The sequence below is a fragment of the Lucilia cuprina genome, chromosome 4 (assembly GCF_022045245.1).
Source record: "Lucilia cuprina isolate Lc7/37 chromosome 4, ASM2204524v1, whole genome shotgun sequence".
Lineage (NCBI taxonomy): Eukaryota > Metazoa > Arthropoda > Insecta > Diptera > Calliphoridae > Lucilia > Lucilia cuprina.
The window spans coordinates 790,586-814,012 of NC_060952.1; the positions used below are offsets into that span (position 1 = coordinate 790,586).

General features: G+C 27.3%; 1 protein-coding gene across 3 annotated transcripts in view; it reads right to left on the bottom strand.

Moving 5' to 3' along the window:
• Nucleotides 1–5,824, bottom strand: part of LOC111684605 — a 93,141-nt gene extending 87,317 nt beyond the window's left edge. For 2 of the 3 annotated variants that reach the window (XM_046950697.1, XM_046950695.1), the window contains exon 1: nt 4,682–5,824. The gene's annotated coding sequence lies outside the window, so the exon portion shown is untranslated. The remainder of the gene's footprint in view (nt 1–4,681) is intronic. The other variant, XM_046950696.1, reaches the window with a different exon arrangement.
• Between the last annotated feature and the right edge of the window lie 17,603 nt (nt 5,825–23,427).

Genomic DNA, 23,427 nt, shown 5'->3' on the forward strand with positions numbered 1-23,427 from the left:
ACATATATGACGCGCAAAATTCGTCAAAATTATTGTTGAGCAAATAATCAAATAACAGGGAATTACAGTTGGTCGAAAACAAAAATTAATCAGGAAATGTTTTAATCCGTTGAGATGTTGTGTTTTCATGGCATTACAATAATTGGGATTATGTTAACTGATTCAAAATCCAGTTATAGATTTTAAACTACAGACATTGTTACACAAACTAAGTAAGCTTGTAATAGAAAAACAGTTTTCGTTTATACCTTTAATTCTAGTTTTCTTACTAATTTTTCCTGCCATGAAATAAGAAATGAAATAGGTGTGTATGCAAGCCTTCATAGCCGCCGGCTAATTAGCATGTGCTTGTCCTAAAAAGAAGTTAATCGTCACTTCATGAATTACAAAGAGGCAGTGGGAAAACTTGAACAGAGGAGTCAATACATGGCAATGCTTATTTTTATATTATTAAAGTGACAGCTTTTTTACCCTAATTTAAAATTTGTACATTCGTGATGAAAGTCGAATTAGAGCCAACTTAGCACAGTACGTTGTCCAATAGTTATTAACCATTTAGTTCAATTCAAAGGAATTAAAAAACTTTGATAATTGCTCATATTCATCAAATACATTTTTATGGTAATAGAGGTTAAGATGATAATAAAAACCATGAAGAAATATATGTACATTTTGAAGTAAGTCATACAAAGTTCGAAATTTTGAAAAAATAATACATATTTGAAAATTAATTTAATTTTCAAAATTTTTCTATATGATAGATACATACGTATGGATGTATCTGTCCATATAAACACATTTTTTTAACTGCGGCTGTAAAATTTGACTTAAATATTTAAAACAATTAAAAGCTAAATTTCCTATCACACAATGATAATGTTTTGCAATCACAAATTATTTGTTTTAATTAAAAAAACGCGTCTAATAATTATAATCAGAAGTGAGGCATAAAATGTTAAAAATGGAGAAAACATTTTATATTCTTGTAATTGTTAAAGCGTGTTAATCGTGCTCACAAAAAAAAAAACACCCACAAGCAAAAAAGTTTATGGCACACTTTTCCACCATGACTACAAAATAAAAGATTTGTAAAGTTAAAACAAAACAAAAAATAAAGAAATAATAAATCGAATACAACAAAGCAGAAGGAGGATGAAGGTGGAACCAAATTGCAAGTACACTTAAGATTCTTTAGGAAATTCTTAACGCAATTCTCGTGTGTGTCACTTGTTTGCAAGAATTTGTTATTCTACACATACAACATGAATCTTGAATTTTTGTACACTTGTGTTGCTTCTTTTTCCTTTATTTTTTTTTTTTTTTTTTTGTAAAAATAACATGTATAAACACACATACTTTAACAAATCTGTATAAATCAAATTGAAAAAATATGTTGCCACTGTTCGCTTTCTTAGATTATTATTATTTTTTATTTCTGTTTGCGACCCTGTATTTCCACACGCCCACATTTCTTTTGAAAGGAATAAGAAAAGTTTGTTGTCGTTGTTGTTTTATTTTTTAAGTGCCTTTTGTACCCTTTATCTAAAAAATAAATAAATAAATAAATGATATCGTGTCAGTTTTGAAATAAAAATTTATTCTAGATACAATCACACATACATATATAAGCACACTTGTATGTAGTTGAAGTTAGTGTATTCGTTGTTTACTTTTGTAGTTTAATTTTATAGAAAATTGTGTTTTAAACCTAAAGTGGAAAATGTTGTAAAAAAGCAAAGAAAATATTTTATATTTTGTTATTTATTTAAGCTAAAATAAAAATAATAAATAAAAAGCTGAGTATAATTTAAATATTTTTGTATATTTTTTAATGCGCTTTTTTTGGTAGCGCTTTCGAAATTAATTTCAACCACGTAAAATAAACCTTTTTGTTTAAAAAAATATTTCTTAAGGTGGGTTTGCTTTATTTTTGTCGCTTTCTGTTATACAAATTTATTTTAGTACTTGTTATTTTGTATTTTTTATTTCGTTTGGGTCTCTGAGGACAGTTTTTGCTTTTCTTCCTGTTTTATTCTGGATAATATATTTGTCTGTCACCATCACTATTTACAATTTGTACTGTTGTATTTTACATTATTTTATTTTTTCTTATAATAATCATATATATTGTATGTGTATGTGTGTAAGACGTACTCACTCACATAAATATTATTTAAAAGACTTTACATTTATATTCTCACATTTGTTTATTTCATTCGTCGTTTATTTTGGTATCTGGTATTTGGGAAAATGGTAATTGTTCTCCATTTAATTCTTTTGTGGTTTACATGGCATTTATTTTCATAAATATCATTGCTTCTGGTAATGTTGTTGTACGTTGTTATGGGTGAATACTTTGGCATTATTTTAAAAGAAAATCTTTAGCAAATGAACAATCAACCTTTTTTAAATTTACAACTTGAAATAATTTGAAGTTGTTAATGATATAACCTTATTGTATATTTATCACAATAAAATACATTTAAATTAATTTAACAAATGATATTAATTACTAACCCCTTATTCATAAACATTTTTTTTATTTTAAAAACGAATTATAAATCAAATTTCATATGAAAATTTTGTTTTATAAACCTTTTATAAAATAAAATGTTGTTTATGGATAAGGAGGTAAAGCTTTTATAAAGTAGCAAATTCTTCTCATTTTCTTATATCTTCCTTTTTATACACTACACCACTTTAGTGGGGAGGGTATATTGGGTTTGTGTTGATGTTTGTAACGCATAATATTATTGGTCCTATACCCACCTTAAAGTATACCAATCGGCTCAAAATCTATGTCCGTCCGTCTGTCCGTCCATGTAAACCTTGTAATCAAAATACAGGTCGCAATTTTGAAGATAATTCAATGAAATGTGGTACATGATATTCTATTGCCTCAGGAACAAACCCTGTTAAAAATGGTTAAGATCGGACCTTGCCCTCATAAAACTGTAACCCCGAATAGGGCTTGTAAATATTTTAATCAAACTTTTGGAGATAAGTCAATAAAATTTGGCACATACCCTTTTATGATACTGTAGACGAAAATAGTTGACATCGGTCCATTATTTCATCTAGGCCCCATACAACTGAACCCTCCAAACAGGGCTTTTAAGTTAATATACTCGTATCTACGATTAATATGTTATAACAAATTTTTATTATATTTAGACCATTATACCACCCTAAGAAATATATACTCTGCAAAATATATATATGTTATTAGGAAATAAGTTATTGTATTTACTTTCAGTAATAAGCTCTTGTAGCCTCTGAAAATAATTAAAAAAATTTATCCCATTTATCAATTTTCCCATTTAAAAGCTTAGAAGCGTTATTAGGTGTTGTCCGTTGTATGGCGGCTAAGCAAAATGTGAACCTATTTTAACCATGTTCAATAGGCTTATCTAAAAATTAAATTAGATTGCGATATGTACATTTCCCAGAAGCTTTACAAGAAACCAGATGGACGGCTTAATCGACTCGTATAATAATATCATTACTATATTTAATGAGTTCATACCAATATAGATAAATGACAATATATTAATGGAGGTACATACATTTAAATAAGGATTGAGTAATCCACACTCAAAACAATCCGAAGCAGTACACCGCGGTGTTAGATGTACGGTAAGTATGAATTTTTTGGACCAAAAATACTGTCAAAAAATTTTAAATTACTTTTCTTGCGGTAAGCTTAAAATTACAGAATTTTGCAGACCCATTACGAAAAGATTGCAATTTTTTCTCAACATATTGTACTTAGATCAAGATTTTCGAAAAAAATGTTAAATAAATTGTTTAATAATTAATACTCATTGATTGGGAAGTGTACATGTTATATATACATGGTTATAACAAAAATTAAGCCCTTTCACTACGTAGTGTTCTTAATAATAATTTTTTTAACCTTTAACAACCAAATGTACATTAAGTTTTTTTATATATTTCTCTTAAAAATAGTATCTTCAAGTCGTCACAGCAATGGCGATATAAATCTATTTTAGTAAAATGTTTACACATCTATTGGTATTCAAAATAAGATAAAAATTATTAAAAGCAATTAATTTAAAAATCATGTAACAAAACCACTTTTATTCTTAAACTATGGATGAAAAAAACAACTAGTTTTTAAAATCACAGGTTTCCTCTTTTTTAATTTAATATCCCACAGAATTCGCGTATACGTAATAACCATATTTAGTAGTCATAACGTATACGCCAAGAAGAGTTATTCCTAAGTATATATATGTACATAAATTAAATCATTTTTTGACGTCGTATGATTTACTAAATAAAATAGGAAATGATTAAATATACAAAATTGTTTTAATTTAGGTTATTATCACCCCATTAAAAAACTTAAGCCATATGAAGATATATAAATTATTACTAAGTATGTACATAAATTAAAAAAAAATAACTTATATTTATGTGTGCGGGGATTCGATTGCTAAGAAGCATACATATGTATCTATAGTATGTTTATACTTGCAGTTTGTACTTCTAAATAAAATCGTTTCAAAACGATATTTCGATTCAAAACCGATATATTCACCGGATGAACATTAACCAAAGGTAAAGACTGAATTAATGCAAATACATAGCTATCATTATTATCAATAATTTTGTTTTTATTTGTTCAAAAAAGTCCGTAATCTTATTAAATATTTACCTTAGTTTCAGTGATCTAATATCACTTAATATATTGTTACTTTAAGCTCTTGAATTATATGGGAATTTTTGTTTCGGTTATCGACTATATTTTGCAGTCACTATTTATGCTGTTTCAAATTATTTTTAATCCAAAGCACGTTATAATTTTTGTATATAAATTTTTTTAATATTTTCCGCTTTTTATTTTTCACTTAATATGAACTTTTTGTTTCTGATTTCTTTTTACTGATTTTTCTTATAACAATAAGAGCAACTATTCTTCGTATGGTTTTGCAAGTATTTTACACTTGAGAATGGAAACAGATAAGCATAAGTAACTGTTTGTATGTTTATACTCTTACAAAGTATCTGAATTTGTATGCACATTCAGTCACTTACATGCATACATACATACGTTCATAAATAAATTCCGTCGTTCCATATGTGTGAGATTTTATCAACGTTTTACCACACTAAAGTGAATGGTAAATAATGACCATTTGTGGATGTTTTGGTATGCGTGACATGTGTTTCACCAGTATATCAACTACTTTATGAGTTCAACAGATACAACCGTGTAAAATAAATATTCACTCGCACAATGTGTATAGTGAAAAGATTAAAAAACATCACCTGGCATCACTATCACTTTAACCAAAGGGTTTAATATATTTTCATATTTTTACTTTCTTGGTAGATGTTCTCATCGATGTATGCTCTTAGTGCAGAACGTAACTGTGTCAATCCAATAGTGGTTATATAGAAGTTATTATTATGTAGATGTTTGCGGAACACAATAATGCATATATACACAAACACACTTGTTTCATTGTTTCTGAGTGTATGAATTTTTAATTATAAATACATATGTATGTGAGTGCATTTAATTAGTTAGAATTTTAATTTTTAGCCTAACAAATAGGTGGAAAAACAACTGTTTTCTGATTTATGCATATATAGAGATGCAATACTTTTCAATAATATTCACTTTTTTTTTTGTTTAAATTTTACAGAATTAATTTAAAATTTTATACTGATTTATGCCGTTAAGCATCACATTTGTTTACTCTATAGGTATTCGGTTATACCTTTTAGCCGTTATGTACATATGAAAAAGAACAGTGTGATTAAACATGAATGCGTACCGAACGTTATGAAAGCACTTTTTAAACTAACAACTGACAGACAGCAAACTCAATGTGTTTCAGTTTCAATTCCTCAGTAAATATTTCTGTTTTCTGAGAAAACGAAAACAGAATCTAAGACAACACAAAAACAACGACATATAACGAAATACCGATTCTAACCAGATTCATTTAAAAAGCATTATCTTGACTGTCTAACGAATTCAACTCATATATTTCTTTATGTTTCTTTGCATTATTGTTTTTGTTTTATTTTGCCTTCTAATAAAATGGATATTAGTGTGTGTATTTTATTCCATGAGAGCCTTCTTTCTTTCTTCATACATCAAAGAACGTAAACAAATGTTTTTAAACACTTCTTATCTGTTTCATTTTAAAGGAGAATTGAAAATATATTGAATAGAAACAAAAAGGATGCTTACTCTCTTTAATATTTTGGGGCGCTGGCGCTTATGATGCATTTTACTCTCTCGAGAAATACTAACAATTAATTTTTTTGTTTATATGAAGAGTTTTATTCGGAAATATTTCTGTTTCATATTCTACTTGTTTCTAGAAGTTAAGTTTTTTATGTATTTTTTTAAATTTCTCTTTATAAATATTCTCTCTTTTAAATAAACCAATTTTGTAACTTCTCAATAAATTCCTTATTAAGGGCTCTCTGTGACATGTGGACAATTACAAACCTTTTATTTTCACAATTAGAAATAGAAAGAGAGAAAATATATACTAACACAAGTTAATGTTACATGACCTATAAATTTGTCCATCGTTGGACCAAATGACGTTGCATTTGCATCAAGTGAGCAAAAATAATGAAACAGTCGAACAAAAGATAAGCATATACAAATTTAATGAATATATTTTAATCGGTATTTGATAAATATGTTACCATAATTAACGAATTATTTATACGCTGAATAATAAATGGCATAATTTTGTATTTTTTAAGAGCGAATTTTATATATATGTTTTTAAATTTTAAATCATTATTTGCTTAAAATAATTTTTTTAGGTTTATTTAGTTAGCTATTAAAAAATGCTCGAAAGCTTTCATAAACACAATAGTTTAGTAAACAGAGATGCATGAAAAGCTTTCCTCTTTTTAATGAGAATAAATAAATATACATACATGAAAATATGTATGTACATACATTATGCATGGATAAGTGATAAGGATGTGATACTTCATATTAAATGTTATATTTAATTTGAAATTTATTTTTAATTATTAAACTTGTAACAATTGACATTTAATTTAAAGTCATCGATAAAAATATCATTGCTATTTCAGTAATTAGTTTTAAATCCTGCCTATTTTTGAACGCATTCTCACAGGCTATTTGTCCTAGTATTAGAACTACAGTACTGATTTCCTTCAATTTTTTAAAAAAAAGTGGTGAAAATAATACAAAAATAGCACAAAATTTAATTATTATCCAAAAGCTTTTAAAAATTTAAATTCTAAGTCCATTTGGTTGGTTACGCAGTGTTTATTTCTTTTTAAATTCTTAAAAATGTGTAGAAATGGTCACAATCTTTATGAACCCATTAAAAAGATGTACAAAGTAGACTTCTTACTATCCATTGCCAAATTTTTATGTCTTATTCATGATTCGGTTTAACGAATGTACCGGGTTTCGTTAAACCGGGAACACAAAAATCTTCTATGATTTTTTTATTGAAATATATTTAACTTTGGACACAGTCATGATTATGAAACAATTCTTTCGTTGTTTTATATAAATTTGTTTATAAATATACTTATAAACACAAATATCACGTTTAAATTCCGTTTTAATAACTTTAATGTATATGTTGATCCCTCTACCAATTTTTAAGGATATGCACATATTTACCGTTGCCCCCATTATAAAATCCTTATTTTAGAAATTCCCTTTAAAAATACACACAAATTAAATGTATTATTTATAAAATCACTAGTGATATTCTTTAAAAAATGTTAGTTCTTTATTACTTTGAAGTATGTTAGAAATACTCAATATATTATATTCTGAAATATGTATTTTAATGACAAAAAAAATTGAGATATTATGTCAAACTTAAGATTTGTATGAAATATGCAATTACTATGAAATAAAAAATTTCGATTAACATTTTTAATAATTCGCTACATATAACAGACCGGAATAAGTAGATTAACCAAGTGACGATTAACATTTAAAAAATACTCCGTTCAAGAATATCTAACATAAGACCCAAAGTGTTTTAGAAAACAGCATTAAATAACACAGGGAATATATTTTTTTGAGGATAAAAAATTTCTCTTCTGCTCTATGTATGTATGTATATAGTTATGTATGTATGTATGTATGTATGTATGTATGTATGTATGTATGTATGTTTGTATATATGTATAAGAATTACGATGGTAATCCAACCAATTTAATTGGTAATAAAATTCCATCGTTAAAGTTATATTGACACATTAACAATTTAAGTATTTTTGTGTCCATCACTCTAGTAAGTAATCATACGCTTCATTTATATTTTTCAATATACACATTCTGATGCATGAATTGCTGGCTAAATGAGAGAAGTCACTAACTAGAACTGAATTATTTGAATTGAATATAATATTCCGTAATGTTTTTTTTCCAAAATTAAAATACAAACAAATATAAATTTAAATTTTATATAATTTTATTTTATTAGTAGTTTTTTTGTGTTTAATATTTTATACAATACTTCATTCTTAAATATTTCGCTATTCTGTCACTGTTGTTTTTTTTTTTTTTTTTTTTGGTCGGTCAGCATATGTTTAACTCGACTTGCTGTGTTTAAATTAAGGTATTTATATGTGTGACTGTGCAAAAACGAAAATCTCTTCAAATGTTGACAACCAAAACAAAAAATAAAAAACTACAGCAAACACTTAAGTTTATGGTCATCACATTTTCTTCTTTTACTTAATGTAAACTTAAGTGTGTCCTTTTGTCACATACAAGATGAGAGCTTATAAAAGTGAAATTACTTTTGTGGCACGTGACACATTTAACACCTCCTCAAATAGAAGCGAAAAAGAACAAAAAATATGAAATCGTTTCATACTCCGTTATGCCAGGATGCATGAATGTATACATAAGTATAAAACTTAAATCAACATCGATTGACAGACAGACAGACAGACAGACAGACAGTACGCTGTTGTCCTTGCCGTTATCGCTGCTGTTGTATATGCGTGTATATACATATAGTAAACGAAAGTAAATTTTCTCCTCATAAATTCTTAAGATTAATGTTTCGTAAATCTTTATACTCATACTACTAACAAATAACACAAGAACGAAATGAAGAACTTTATATAAAAAATGAACTCTTTTAGGATTTTTTTTATTTTGCAAATATTCTTGAGTAAAGCGTTTGAGAAAATAAATAAAAAACAAGTAAGAGTGCTATATTGGGCTATGCCGAATGTTATATACTCTTTACCATAGTGTATTTAAAAAAATATAAATTGTATAACAATGGAATTTATTTTATTTTCCCGATTATATCATTATTATTATATCAATAAAAAAACAAAAGAAACAACAACAATGTTGAACGAAATAAAACAAAAAAAATATACAAGGCAGTGTAACTAAAGGGCACTTTACCCGATCACACTTTACGTACGTAAAGTCTAATGAATAAGTAAAATGAAATTCGTATAATAAAAAAGTCGTATATATTTTTGTGTTTACACGATTGCAAATCGTACGAATTCTTTCTCAATGTGTGATGGTTTCAGTATTACATATTGCGTTTATACGATCCCATCTGAACTCTTCTATACAAAATTTAACAGATCATATTACTTGTGTGATCGTGTAAAGCCGGCTTAAGAGGCATCCAAACATACGAAACGAAATATACAAAAAAATCAAAATACACAACACAATAAAACCAACCTGCGTCCAAATATACGAACAGAATCCACAAAAAAAAACAAATACAAAAAACACATATCAATGAAATCAACAGACATCCAAACATACGATACAAATACAAAGCGTAATGCAACCAATATACATCCACACATACATACCTGCATTTTTTTCCAATTCACAGTATTGTTGTTGCTTATTTATTTGTATTTGTTGATGAAATTTTCAGAGGTTGTCTCAGATTTTTGCTCATATATATGGACCGATTTTGCTGATTTTAAATAGCGATCTTCTTGAAAACATGTCATGAAATCAAAAACTGATTTCAACAGGATTTATGATTACTTTACTTATTATTTATGCAGAACGTTATAATGCTACTAGTGTCATCAATAACTTTATTAAGCGACTCAGAATGTTTTTATAATTCGTATCCTTTAAGGTGGGTATGTGACCAATATTTTTAAGTGTTGCAAACCTCAGCACAAATGTATAATACCATCCCCACTATAATAAATAAAATACACTCAGGCTGGCAGACAGGCAAATACAATTAGATTGTGTTGTTGTTTTTTCATAATCTGAACATGTCTGTCAATTCTTTGGATATATCCAGATATACAATGTCATCACAAATAAAAATGCCGTGAAATCATATCAAAGGAAAAGCGAGGTACGTCCATACTTACATGGATGTAGAGACACATACGTTCTTGAAAAAACCAACAAAGTATTAAGGATACACTTTAAATATTAAGAGGCCTATTTTAAAACCAACGCACTTGTTCATTGAAAAATCTTAATAGGTCTCTATAAATGTGTGTGTGAGTTTATTATTCTATGGTGGGTATCGTTTCACTTACAATAGTCATCTACATGTTTATAACAATGACAACGAACTATTATTTTTATTTATTGTCATTTTGTATGTGGCGCCATTGAAATGATTGCCATAATTTACTATATGCTCTACACTCTTACACGTACACAAATAGTGTTTCTATGTGTGTATGTACCCAGTAAACAATTTTTAGAGACATGTCTGATGTCTAAAAATTTTTTCGAAATAATTCTTAAACTTTATCAGAATTTTAACGAATTTGTTAATTACCTTTAGACATTTTACAGAATGATCGACAAACCTTATGTTAGACTTTTCTGCACATTTTATAAAGTATTAAACGATAAACATCAGATTTGTCTTCACTAGTCGAAAAGGAATTTCAGTGTTACGACAATTATGAGACTAATCTGCAAGTTGGCTGTGGAAATTTTTTTTTTTATTCCTATAATATTTTTTAGACATAAAAGAGTATAGTCTGTAAATTTTCTGAAGTAAAATTTAAAATGGCTTAAGAATTATATCCGATAAATCTGCACATAATCTGAAATGAATTGTTTTTGTTACTTCATCAGATAATTAAGCGAATAATATAAATTTCCTTTAGATATGTAACAGAATAGTCTGTACATTTTCTGATATTTTTTGCTCGGTCATTTTGTTCCCGTTTTCAGTATTTTTGTAAGAAAACATTGCGACAACTCTGCATTTTTTATAAAAATCATGCACAGACCAGTATATATTTTAAAATTCGTCAACTGAGCATTAAAAGGACCTTTAACTTTTATTTTCTCAGTTGGTCTTTGAAAATCAAGTAAACAACATCAACTTTGTTAATACACAAACATTAGCAAACATGTTTTATGGTTTAATTTTATAGTTTTAAAATTATGTATATAACTAGCTGCTTATACCCGAATTACCGAATTACCTTTTTTGCCCGTTTTTCACCCCTTTGTGTGGGCTTCCAAAATATGCATATTTCCGATACTATAAAAAAACGTAGTTGCTTTAGAACAAAAAAAAAATGGTCTCAAGCAACAGTATTATGCTAATTCATATTTCTGAAGCTTTAAAAAGTTTAATGGAATATATTTTGGCTTAAGAAAAGACAATAATTGGTATTTATTTATAAAGTACTAATTTTGACCGTTTTCACCCATTTTTTGCGATATAGCCTATAACACCTTCCAAAGATAGATCTACCAACGTTTCAAATTTCAAGAAAATCAGTTCAGCCGTTTAGCCGTGATTGACGAACAAACAAACGAACAGACTTACAAAGAGATTTATAATATATATTAGGATTAACTATATTTTCGTATATAATATGTAAATAGTATGGTTTAATTTTATTAATTTTAAAAATAATCTATAAGATTCTATTATTTATTTACGTTTCCTTAAGAAGTCATGAATAAACATGAATAATGGAAGCTTACAATTTTTTATTAAAATTAATAAAATTAAAGCAAAATAAATTAAATACATATATGAAAAAAAGTCAGACATGGTATTCGACATTTAACCGACGTAAATCAGATTTATAGAAAATTCCTTTAGAATTTCCTCACGAATTTACATCAGATTTCGTACCGAATTTTGGCCGATAACTGCACATTTTTCCTTAGATAAAGAGTTCCGAATTCTGAGCAACATTTCATACGTTTTTCGTAACGAATTCGGATACGAAATCGAAAATTGTTTAGTGGGTAATTACGCATTTGTGTGTGTTATTGAGTTTGTATGTTTTGCAAATGTTTGAAACAGTATATCGCGATGTGTTGGCAATATTAAACGCGTTTCATATAATACATACATATGTATTATATGTATTGTAATTTTTTTGTGTACGATTTGGTTGCTAGTTAATTTTTCAACTGTTTAACGAGCGGAAGTTAGCGTTTTGCACTGATTTAAGCAAGACATACGCGTGTCTTCACGTCATTATTTTAGATTTTATTACAGCGAGAAGCATATTTTTCTCTTATATCAATGTGTGGTAAAACTACAGTCTATATTCTGAAAAATCTTAACGCAAACATTAATATACTCATATTTATTTATATTCGTATCCCATAATACAGATTCACAAATAGTATATGCATACATATTTATGTCTGTACGCACTAGTTGAAAACATATAAAAATATAAACCCATAAAGTTCAATTTCTTATTTGTTAAGAAATTTACAAACTGAAAAATTCTTAAATGAGTCAGCCACATTTAATACGCTTAATAAGATAGGATACGAGTACTTAAAATCACACACACAGACACACTATATCGAAATAAATGAAGATATGAAAATCAATGGTATGGAAATTATTGCTAATGAACTTGTTTACTTAATGAAAAAATCCAGAACTCAGAAAAATCGAGTGTAATCCAATTGAAAATCAAAGAGACAATAATCTTAATGGTGTGTTTATTGACTGAAGCTCTGTTTATGCCATCGACAGTTTAATTAATTATTTATAGAGTAAATCCACAGACATTACAATCGATTCAAATTTCCATCACTTTCGATTTAGTTATAACTCGAAATATACATTTTACTCTTAATGGCGGTTTCTATGGCGTATAAATTGGATCTTTACCTTACTTTGTTTATATTTTATGGGCCTCTAAATTATGACATTTCGGGTATTTTTGTTCAAAATTAGAAATGTTGATGAATAAATAACTTTGGAACAGGTCTTCGATTACTCGTTTTTAACATTTCATTCATATAGCATGAAGTCTTGGCGCAAGGACCATATAGTAGCAAATGTCTTAATGTTTGAATATTTCAAAAAAGATATTTTGTTGTTCGTAACTTTTTATGATAAATGGACAAACTTATTGTTATTACTAAGTAAAAATTTTTGAATGGGATCTTAATGGGTTTGGAAGTTTTAGAAGTTTTATTTAGCTACATTTAAAATTTCCGTAGGAAATGAGTGCTTTTTAAATATTTTAACACATTTATGGTCTAATAAATTAAGGTTTTAAAATTTGTAGAGAATCAACTTTACGGCATTTTGGTTTCAGACAATTTTTTCCAAATCAGCATTTTTTGAGTTATAGTTCCTTTGTCGTTCATTTGAGATATGTTTTTCTAACCTTAATATATTTTGGAATACAAACGTAATTAAAATTGCATGAAGTCCTGACGCAAGGACCATATAGTGAAAATGTCTTTTATTCTTGAATATCTTAAAAAACGATATTTTATTTTTCTTATTTTTTTTTTACCATAATTAGTCATATCTCAAATGAACGATAAATTACTATAACTCTAAAACTGTTAATAATATGAAAAAAATAGTTTGAAACCAAAATGTCGTAAATTTAATTCTCTACACATTTTTTAATGGCTCCTAAATTCGTAGGATGTATGAAAAGGAAGATATTTAAAAAAATATTATTTTGATTTATGACCTCAAATGTTTAAAGTATATAAGACATGATTTCATATATTTTCACCATCTTTATTCGGCATTAAAACCTTAATTTACTAGACTATAACCCCCATATTCATAAACAAATTTTAATTTTATAAATGAATTATAAATCAAATTTAGTATGGAAATTTTGTTTTATAAACCTCTTATAAAATAAAATGCTGTTTTTGAATAAGGGGGTAAATTCTAAACCCATTGAGATTCAATTCTAAAATTTTTACATAGCAATAACAATGAGTTTGACTATTTATGGTAAAAAAATTAAGAAAAATAAAATATCCTTTTTTAAGATATTCGAGGATAAAAGACATTTTCCACTATATGGTCTTTGCGCCAGCGCTTCTGATTTGTGAAAATAGGATAACTCGTTCCAAAGTTATTCAGTCATCAACATTTCTAATTTTGAGCAAAATACCCGAGATGCCCTACTTTATAGATCCATAAGATATAAACCGAATGAGTTAGGGATCTTATCTATACGCCATAGCAACCGCATTTAGATTTACCCTTTAGTTGCCTAAAGTTTGGAAATTTGGTAAAATATATTTTACAAAAAACCTATTTTTAATACGTTGTAATATTGACGTATAAACCTAACATGTATGTCATCTGCACCAACCGACTTGAAATATTAAATATGAATGTGCCAAACAAATTATTAAAGTTTATGAGAAAATTCTACAAAATCATTGATGAAATGTATATTTCAAAATGTTTCAAAAATGTTTTTGTGGCTTATCAATTTACTTAATTAACTTGATCTGAGAATTTTTAAGTTCCAACAAATTAGTTTATAATGATTGCCGAATAACTTAGAAATACTTGAGAAACAACAATGTTCCTTAACATTGGTTGCAGTAGTAAAGGCGATATAAATATTTTCAAGATTTCTCTTCATGATATCTCTCAAATATCATTGATTAATGAACAAGTTCCAGAACTGTTCCAAAGAATGAGTGGTGTTGCCATAAAGCATTTTCAGAACCAGTTTTGAAGGTGACAATTTCAAAAAAAAATCGCAGTACAGTAATTTCAATGCTTAATAGTAAGTTTTTCTTTATCGGCATATTGATACAAATTATTCGGTTTATTCGTTATTTTAAATTAGACAATTTTCATTTATTTGGGGGATTATCGTAAAAAATGTTACCAGATTAGCCAATTTTTAAAGTACAGTAGTTTTCCGATTTAAAATTGAAAAGTTCGTTATATGCAGTACTAAGTAAAACGTGGGTTTTTGGTAGGAAAATAATTAAAAATAGGTACATAAAATATTTTTTAAATGTATTTTATAAAAATTAATTCTTTTTTTATAAAAATAGCACAAAACGCAGAATTCCGAATCTTATATGCCCACCTTCAAACCAAATTTGTGTCGAATTTAATCGCTGTATTTTTAATTATGTCATGAGCTTTAAAGTTATTTCTCGAAGTTCATCGCTATACTCGTATATTTAAGCGAGTAATGAGCGTTGAACTAATTTTCTTAAGGGAGCCTGATATGTAGGGTAAGGTCAATTATAGACCGATTCCCATAAAATTTGTTAGAGATATCGGTTAGTACTCGGCGTACTCATATTGTTTAGCGAGTATTGAGCGTTAAAGTCATTATCTGAAGGACGGACGGACATAGCTACATCAAACTAAAATTTAATAAGAACCCAGAATGTGTTACAGTTTTGGATATAAAAGCACCGCTTGCTACAACTTAGGTTATTTGTTATTTTTTGATCATTTTATCTTCATTTAAATAATAATATTTTTATTAGTTCGTTAAACAGAGTACAAAAAACAAGTTTTGTTCGTTATTTAAGGTAGTCAATAGGAAAAATTAGCTTGTTCGTTAAATGCGATGTTCGTAGAATTGAATGGTCGTTAAATCGGAAAACTACTGTACTACTAATACAAATTGTACACGTGTACTTATCGTAAACTAACCATAATACTGTCCTAACTCAAAATTGAAACTTTTTGAATTTTATATATACTAAATGCAATAAATTATTTTTATACACCAATCATATTTGCATTATTGAATACATAAATGACAATGAAATTAATTTTATACAACATTGACTTTTTTGAGTTAAAAGAATCCTCTTCTAATTATGCGAATCGTATACAATATTAAGTATATACCAAAAATATGTTGAAATACTTATCCATTTACCATGGAATACATACATGTGTATACAGTAGATAGGGATATTTTTACATACATTGTGTTTATGTAGAAATAATAATGTGACTGTAAGCCTAATAGTATCGCATATTTGCATAAAATATGTAAATTTTATACACTTTAACCACAACAAAATCTAGCTTAATAATGTACTTGATTCGAGTATGTAGAAACACTTGTGTGTTTTCAATACTAATATTTCAATTATATTATGTACTTTAATATTTTGGACTCAAAGTCGCAGTTAAAATTGACTGGCATGGAAATACATTCTTCAGTCATTATAACAGTACCATATTCATTTGTAGATGCTGGTTACATATGACGGTAGTCCTTGTAATGCAATTTTTCAGAATTATTAATTTGATGCATTGTAAATATCGTTCGGACTCAAACAATAAATTTGTTATAACAAATTCTTCCTATTATTTACACTACAATTTCCAAGAAGAAGAACGACAAAAACAAAGAAAGAAGTAAAAAATAATCAGTATAATGATATCCCAGATTATTATATTAGAGAGGGTCGGAGTTGGTTATTTTGGTCATACAGGGTTTCATTCACATTAGTGTAAATTTTCACCTATTTACTACCAGACATTGTTCAAAGGAATTAAGATAGCTATTTCTTCATTCTTTCCAATTTTTTAATTTTAAAAATTTAATTTTTGTCTTCTCCCATAGTACTAGCCTTGGTGCAAATTTCATCGGAAGACATCGATTTTTAAAGATGGGTAACTTGGCACGGAATTCCCCATACACATACATATAAATAATTGTTTTGTAAGATAATCTAACTTTACCACAAAATGAAAATATTTAATTACATGTTAAAAGAAGACCAATAACAGAAAATATTACCTGCAGAAGATTAAAGCCGCTTTTTTTAACATTTCCTTTACACATTAAAATTTAGAGTTTGTAGGCAAAATAAGTTTCACTGCAATATCGCTGATTAAACTTTCAAGTTTTATGTCATTTTAACATATATATATTTATTATATTTTTAACGTAAAAATTATCGTCTCAAAGTTGTGCTAAACAGATAAAAAACTGTTAACATCACTTTTGATATTCTCCTGTGAGAATGCTAAACTTTACAACTAAATCATTAAACTATTACTTGTTTCTTTTTAAACGGCGCAAAGTGAAAACAGTACTAGTTCAACAAAAAAAACCGACAGGAAATAAAGGTTTTTTTTCAAGAGTTCAGAAAAACACGGAAACAGTTAAGGCAACAGAACTTTCAAATGCCACTTTAATGAAATTTTTTTAACACAAATAATGGGAACACATACATACATCCTTACAAATAGATACATATATAGAACATAGATTCACAACTCTAAGCTCTTCGCCATGCCAAAGTCAACTTGCATTTATATATAAATCCTCGCACACACCTACATATACACTGAAACATATACACAAACATACTTAAATGATGACATTTCTTGTTTTGCATTTGTGCAAAAATTGAGATGCTTCATGGTGAGAGAGTAAGTTTGTGTTCATAAGTGAACATCCGCTTAACTTTGTGTAGTACACAGCACAGTGGTCGTGGTTGCATTGTTTTTTTTTTTTTTTGCTTATTCATATCTCATTTTATTTCTTTATTTTACGTTTTTTGTTAAATTTTTTTATATTCGTATCTTGCAAAATAAGAATAAGGAGAACAAACAAAATAAAATGTACAAATGCTTTATTTTCAGAAGTACAAGCTTAAAACATACACATCTAGATATGTGTACACACATAAGTACAGCATAGGTTGTTTTCTTTTCCTTCATAAAACTTGGAATTTATGACAGGATTTCATAGAATGAAAAACGCATAAAGTTAGTGCAGCATAAATACCTGAAACTCTTATACTTTCAAAATACATAAAAATATAACATACACACATACATAGATTTTATGTACTATTCACGTGCGTATAGATGTTATGTAAACAATAGGGAGCCACTTAATTTTGATGATACCGAACGAATCTAAAATCATTTCATGATTTTGCATGATAAAATTTTAATATTATGATACAATTATTGGTGTCCGGTAGTTGACGAACAATTTTCGATTCGATTGTTGTTAAAGATCATTAACGATGTCGATGTGGACGTTTACGAAAATAATTATTAAAGAAAATAAAATATTTTAAAAAATAAACGGAATTGCGGGTTAGTTTTCAAAGATTTAAGTGGAAAAGGTAATATTCAACATAAAATAAATTTTATGTTGATAATGCACATTGGCAATTCCAAATAAACCTTGTCTATAAGAAATATTTTTGGAAAATTTTGGCACTTTAGCTCTTGTCCTACGAACCCTATCGTGCTTCCAACAGACAGACGGACGGGCATGGCTAGATCGACATAGAATTTATTAAGGATATATATACTTTTGTGGGTCTACAACCAATATTACGATGTGTTACAAACGAAGTGACAAAATAAATATACTCCAATCTTTTTTGATGGTGGGTATAAACATAAAAATAAGATGTTAGAGAGTATATTCTTAAAGATTTGTAATTAATCAAATATTTATACCCTACACCACTTTAGTGGGGAGGGTATATTGGCTTTGTGCTGATGTTTGTAACATACAAAAATATTTGTCCTATACCCTTATACCATAAAGTATACCAATCGGCTTAGAATCATTTTCTGAGTCGATTAAGCTATGTCTGTTCGTCCATCTGGCTTGCTGTCCATGTAAACCTTGTGCGCAGGATACAGGTCGCAATTTTCCAGATAACTGAAATTAAATTTGGCACATACTCTTTTTTTGGAGTAAGCCTATTGAAAATGGATAAAATCGGTCCTTTCGCCTAGCCCCCAGTAGGTAAAACTTAGTTTTATAGAACATTTAATGAAATTACCGATTTTCTAATGGTCGGGTCTCATTTCACCCTAACCCCCATACAAACTCCCTTTTTGCCAAAAATAAGTAAAAATATTCCGGAATAAATTTAAAGAACAATTCAAATAAATTTTACGCATCTGTATACAAAAGTAATACCTGTGCCAAATTTTGTATAAATATCTTAATTAGGTATTAGTATAAAAATTAAAGTAAATTTCACTTTCCAAACGACGAAGGCAGATTCTCCACTTCGGAGCCCAATGCCAATAAACAGTATAAGTTATCGTATTTAAATGTAGCAGAAGCTAACTAATAATAAATAAAGGGCGCTGAATATTTATTTTTTTTAATTTTCTATAAAAATTACTCCATCCTAATACAAATGTATATAAACATACTATAGATGCGTATACGTAAAAGTATATAAAAACATTGTATATATGCTGACTAGCATTTTATACCCGGTGGTGTACAGTGTTTTAAGCGATTGAATAAAACTACACATTTCAAAAAGCAACATATACAGAATGCACACAAAGTTCCTTTTTTTTCCTTTGGAAATTAAAATTGTATAAATTTTTAACTAAATTTTACACTTACATATAGCTTATAATAATATTTATAATAATATTTGTTTTTGGCCCTATAAAGTAATAGTATATAAAATTTTAAATTTAAATTAATATAATAGTTTTTTTTTGAATTTGTGAAAGGTATGAATACATATTATTAAAACTTTAGAAGCTAAAATAAAAATATTATTTACTTACTTTTATTTAGGTTCATTGATTAAGAACAAAACGTTTTAGGTCATTTAATACTCACATTTTGAGTCTATTGATAATTTTTATCCGGTATGATGACGAAACAAACATACAGACAGATTTATCATAAATGTGCCGAAGAACAGGCTTTTTTAAAAATTTCATGTAGGAATACACAATATATTTGGCCTACAAAATAATTTTTAGTGGGTTGGTGAGACATATTATATTCGCTTTTTTTCGAAATAGGGGTTAAAATTATCATAATTTTTATGATACAGAAAATTTTTAAAAATATAGATTGGCGTTTGGTTTGGTCAATTTTATAAATTTTTAGATTATTTTGATTAATATACTTAATGTCGTTTTAGGAGCCAGCAAGAGTCAAAAAAAATTCTACTATTTTCCCCGTGATAAGCTCAAATTAAGGAATTTTTGAGACCCATTTCAAAAAGATTCAATTTTGAACATATTGTACTGAGATCAATATTTTCAATTGCAGGTAGGGAACTGAGGTACTTTCAAAATATGTTATTTTTTATTTTTGTCGCATTTAGTACATAAATACGCTTCGTTTGAGAGGTAGTCCTCTAAAAATAGTGTTAAACGGGACATCCTAATGTACATATACATTTGTATGTATATTTGAATGTTTGACAAGCCTTAATAAAAATGTTGTATGTGTGCATATTCATATGATATCAACTACAGACGATGATGACGTTGACGACGATGATGATAATAATGATTTTTATACCCCACATTACTTTAAGGCACAATAATATTGGTCCTATACCAGACACAGATCCACTGGGGGAAGGGTAATTCCGTCCCAGCAAGACCGAAAATTTTTCATACAAAATATACAAATGAGGAAAAGCCAAAAACAACATTATTATGAAAATAAATCACATTTTACTTTTTGTAAGAGGTGTATGTTATTGTATGGTCGGCCTTGCCCGACTATAATTTCTTACTTGTTTTAAATGCCACTGAAACTTTCCTCGGGTTAAAATTATTAGTGAGAGACATTTTTTACAACATGTGGGTAAAATAATAGCACTGAATTAAAAAACGTTATTGCCTATAATTTTGAATTAGTTTAACAGATATACACAATTAAAAAAACTACAATGAATAAAAAGTTCAAATAACAAATAAGCCGAATAATTTCCATCATTAATTGATTTGTTTATAATAGGAAGAAACATTTTGTAAAACACAATAATCCGATTTACCGAATAATTTTGAATTATACGATTATTAATCGGCCAACAGGATTTTACAGTTTTATGTGATGGAGAAATTGGATTCGGATTAAGCGATGGTCAATAATTCAGAAAAATAAACTTGAATCACTGGTTTACGACTTGTTTCAAATTTTGTCCACCTGAGTAATTTTCTAGGAAAGGATTAAAAACTTAACATTCAATTGATTTAATTTATAAAATATTTTTACATGGCCTACAACACGACACCCTACATCAATGAATTCAGAAATATTTAAACAATCTGTTATGAGCTTGAGATACCTGTTCAACCATTTTAAATAGGCTTCATCCTTGTGAGAAATTTCAATAAATTATCTCGAAAAATTTATTACTGAATTTTAATGTTCTCCATAGTGAATGTGTCAAACAATTTTGACAACCTAAATTTAATTAATCAGAAAGAGTTTAATTAAAACGTAATTAAATTTTGTTTATACCATTTCAGTAACAATCAAACAAGACATAATTTAACTAGCCACACAATAAGCTAAAATTATAACATTTTAATTAAAATTTTTTATAAGTAAATTTTCATAAAAACAATCTGATATAAAACTTTATATTTATTAATATCCCAAATAAAATATTCAATATATTTTTATTTAAAACAAAATTATTAAAAAATATGAAGTTAGGCGTTAATAACTAAATATGCAATAAAAATATGCGATTATAAGTAAAATATTCAGAAATATGCTGTAAAATGCAAAATATAGAAAAATATGATGGTAAGAACAAAAAATTTGCAAAAATATGCTCTAAGAAATGAATTTTTTTTAACCAAAGTCAAGTTGACTAAGTCAACTACTATTTTTAAAAACAATAATGTATTTTATTAATGTACGTTAAGTTGAGTAAACTTAAGTAAGAACTTTTACCTCCACACATGTGTTCAGGCATTAAGACAATAACAATTTCAGCAATTGTTCAACAAAAAAACAAAAATATGCAAGACGCGGACACTGAGGCAATGTATGACAGGGAAGAAAAAAAGAAATAGAGAATGAAAAGACACAACAGCATTATGGCGACATATATGTTTAGTTCTAAGCTTCACCTTATTTATATATAATATGGGGGAGATATAATGCATTTGTGCAGATGCTTGTTATACACTTAAATGTTGGACCGACATACATACATCTTAAAATATACGTAACGGCTAAGAATCATTTTATGAAATATTCACTAACACAAAAAAATAAATGTATATATGATATAAATGATTGTAGAGCATCATATAGTGGTACATGACCGACTATACTTTATTAGTATCTTGTTTTCATTTCGTTTTATTTTGAACACTTTTATTGACCACCAAAATAATGTTTATGCAGGAGAACTTTAGCTTGCACAAGATTAAAAACAAAATTCCCTCCGCAATATTCATTGCTTGTTTTGTTTATAAGTTTATTTAAAAAATGGGGTTTCCTTTACATACATATGAAAGTATTATAATATTACTTCAGCAAATATGAGGTTATCTTTAAAATCATTAAACATAGATATATAAACATAAATATGCTGAAATTAATTTTCCACGAAATTAACAAAAATATATATAATTATAAATTTGAATTTTCTGTAAGGTATCTGCTAAATTGATGTCGATATTTATGTTAATACAAATGTATATACATAGATACTTGGGATTATGTCATATTAGATTTATTTTGCGGTTTTATGTTAGCCTGTTAATAATGGGATAATTCAAAATTATTCGGTTATTCAAATAAGAGGAAACTGGAAGTTTTTTATAGCTTTACGAAAAAAATAGTAAGTACTTTTTTGTAATATTTACAAAAGTTTCGTATAAAGTACGAAATATTATGTAATAAATTTAAGAAAATTAACATAATAATAATCATATTATTATTAAATAAAAGTTCATCACTTTTTTAAAATTTATGAAAAATTCACGAACTTTTTACTTAAAAAACTAAAAACTCGTGAGGATGATAATTTTTTAAATAAAATTCGCATTAATTTCGTAAATTTTACCATATCAATTCAAAATTTACATTTTATAACTTATGTAAGTTAATTTTTCTAAGATTATTTTACATAAACTAAAATTGTTCGTACAATTTCGTATATACTACGAATCAATTTAGTTGTGCGAAACAACGAAAGATTGGAACAATGTACGACATTTTTCGTATATAGTAGGTATTAATTATTTTCAGTGTTTATAATTAAATTAAGTTAATTCATTTTAGGTTCCAGAATTCATACGTTCCAATTAATTATTGTATAACTATTGCTGATTAACTTATTAAAAAATTCCACAAAACTTATCAGGAATCAGACGTATTCCAATAAAATATTTTCAAATTTTGATAATAAGTTTTGTAGGTAAT